We start from the raw sequence: 2,974 nt of genomic DNA, 5'->3' as shown, positions 1-2,974 counted from the left end.
GCTCCCCCCTCACAGGCTAAGTCGAGAACATGTTTTGTGCTTAGAAATCTGTCGCTGTGAGCTCTCACATCCTCAGCACTAGATTGATTACTGCCTGGCTTTGTTTTGTGCTGCCGAAGTAGTTTTGACATTAATGAACCTCCATAGAGCCTGGTACAAGGGATCTGAGGAGTGACCTCAGGGTTGCAAGCTTTCTTTCTAGTCATATCACCGAACACTTGTCTCATCACCACTTGTTTAAAGGCTCTCTTGTTTCTTAGTCATCAGACAGAATTCAGGCTAAGACATGATCAAAAACATGGTTTTGCAAACGAAGGCTGCACCCTGTAGATGATCACTTTTTACCTCATTCAGGTACTGAAACGGCATGTTTCTGCTGCTGTGTGAAAAATAAATTCTTTCAAATTAAAAATATCCAAAACAATTGATGGATAAATCAAGCACAGAAAACATACAATTGTGAGATTAACAATTTCGCATTCCTGTTTTGCAGTGGTTTTTGTCCTTGAAAATTTGCACATTTCCTCTTTCTGGTTGGAAGTTACTCACCCAAAAAAAACAAAAAACAGTTACCCCAAAAATCAGCTTAAAATTTCAGATTGATGTTGTATATGGAAAACACATCTTAAACTGAAATAAAATATGCTATGAAGTGTGGCGAGGGTGGTAATTACAGTCGCACAAATGTTTTTAGCAAATGAGAGAACGCAGCTGGCACAAATTCCTCTTTTAATGCATCTCTGAGTGACAATTTTCTGGTCCTGCTTCTAGGTGAAGCAACTGGGAGAAATGCAAACTCATTTAAGTTGATTATGCAGACTAGCTACATTTAGGCAGATTAAACAAACACCACACGGCTTTCAAAGAAGCCACAACACCTAACCAGGAAATACTGAAGCCAATTAAACAACACCTGCTATGTTTTTGACGATATTTTGTCATAGGTGTGGATTATTTCAGCTGTGGACGCAGACGGACAGTCATGATATTTACAGGAGATGCATTTGTTCCTACCAATAAAAAAAAGAAAGAAGAAAGAACCATAACAATTAATTGTTTTAAAAATTGCTGTGACAGTTCTCAGTGAGGCACCAGTGCCATCAACTGGTGCAAACCTTTTTACTTCAAATTTGTTTTTTTAACACCCGGGACATGATTAGAAATATGATTATACACAGCGTTTTTATCTCAGTCAGCAGCGGTATGATGTCTTCTCTCTTCTGGCTCTATGCACACGCAGACAGGTCGATAACAATGAAGGTGCCAGAAAGAAAAACAGGAGAATCAATGTTCTTACATTTTTCTCAAAAAAGCAAGTTGTAAGCTACTTTTTTTCACCTTTTTTCAAGATAATACTGCCTGTCCGTCTGGTTTTGAGATAGACTACGTTACATAGGTGAGATCTATATGCAGCAGAGAAAAAGTCAACAAAGTGCAAGAAACGTTCCTTAGAGATTTTGGTCCATATCGACACAGTTGCTGCAGATTTCTCACCTGCACATCCATGATGCTTATCTCCCATTGAATCTAATCCTAAAGGTGCTTTATTGCATTGAGATCTGGCGACTGTAAAGGCTATTTATGTACAGTGAACTTATTGTGCTGATAAAAAAAACAGCTTGAGATGATTTGAGCGTTGTGACAAGATCTTGTTAGAAGGAGGTATTAGAGAATGGGTACACCAAGGTCATAACAGGGACGGATATGGTCAACAACAATACTGTAGGCTGTGGCATTTAAAAGACACTAAGTGAGCTACTAAGTACTAAGTGAGCCAAAAGTGTGCCAAGAAAATATCCCCCATTACACCCTCAGCAGCAGCCAAAATCACTGATATGAGGCAGGATGGATCCATGCTTTCATGCTGTTTACGCCAAATTCTAACCCTGAGTGGTTATTTAAGTTACTGTTTCCTTCTTATCAGCTCGAAGCACTCTGGCCATTCTCCTCTGCCCTTTGGCATCAATAAAGCATTTTCACCAAGGGACCTGCAGCTCGCTGGATATTTTCTCCTTTCCGGACCCTTCTCTGTAAACCCTAGAGATGTTTGGGTGGGAAAATCCCAGCAGATCAGCAGTTTTAGATGAGTTAGTCTGCCACCGACAACCATGCCACTTTCAAAGTCATTAAAATGACCTTTCTTCTGCTTGTTTCAAACCTCAGCAGGTCGACTAGCCGAATGCACTGCCATGTGACTGGCTAATTGCATTAAGAAGAAATTGAAGAGGTATACCTAAAAAAGTGAATGCTAAGTGTGCATGATTCCTTAAAATCACACACACAACTAGAATTTTGAACTCAAGCAGAAATCCAGCTGAAACGTATCTGAGCTACTGAATAGGAATTCATAAATTAAAGTAATTCATCACGGACACGTGCTGTCACACGCACATTTGAGCAGGTTCCACCAACAAAAAGAAAAAAGGCATGAAGGCAGCTTGATATCACACAGACCTGTCAGTCTGCTGCACTCTGACTCTCCCTGCAAACGGCAAGAAGGACAGAAGACTTAATCATCTGCACATTTGTGTTGACTCAGCAGGGATAATATTAAATGAGAAAAATGGGGAATGATTTGAATTCAACACAAAATGCCTAAGAGCCCGACTGCATGATCTTTCACTATATGTTTACCTGAAACATGTTTTTTTGTGCGTGTTTTCCACTGTACTAATAAATACGCTGTCCGCAGAGATGATGCAAAAAAACCCAGAATGAAGCAAATTAAGAAATTCCTAGGGGAGGACCCCATGCTCCTTTATATGATGTCGCCAATGCTCAAGCGAAATCTATACCCACATATTTTGTCCAAGTACACCACAATGAGACTAACAGTTTGTCTTTGTGGCACTCAGTGGCCGCTATTTCAAAAATAGTAGGCTTTTAGAGTGACTATGGTCGTTGTGTGATAGTTACAAAGTAATGGGGAGAGGGAAAATAGAGAGAGGTATACAGAGAGAGAGGGACGGAGGAA

Source organism: Oreochromis aureus, linkage group 23 (genome assembly GCF_013358895.1).
Source record: "Oreochromis aureus strain Israel breed Guangdong linkage group 23, ZZ_aureus, whole genome shotgun sequence".
Classification (NCBI taxonomy): Eukaryota; Metazoa; Chordata; class Actinopteri; order Cichliformes; family Cichlidae; genus Oreochromis; species Oreochromis aureus.
This window is presented reverse-complemented; position numbering follows the sequence as displayed.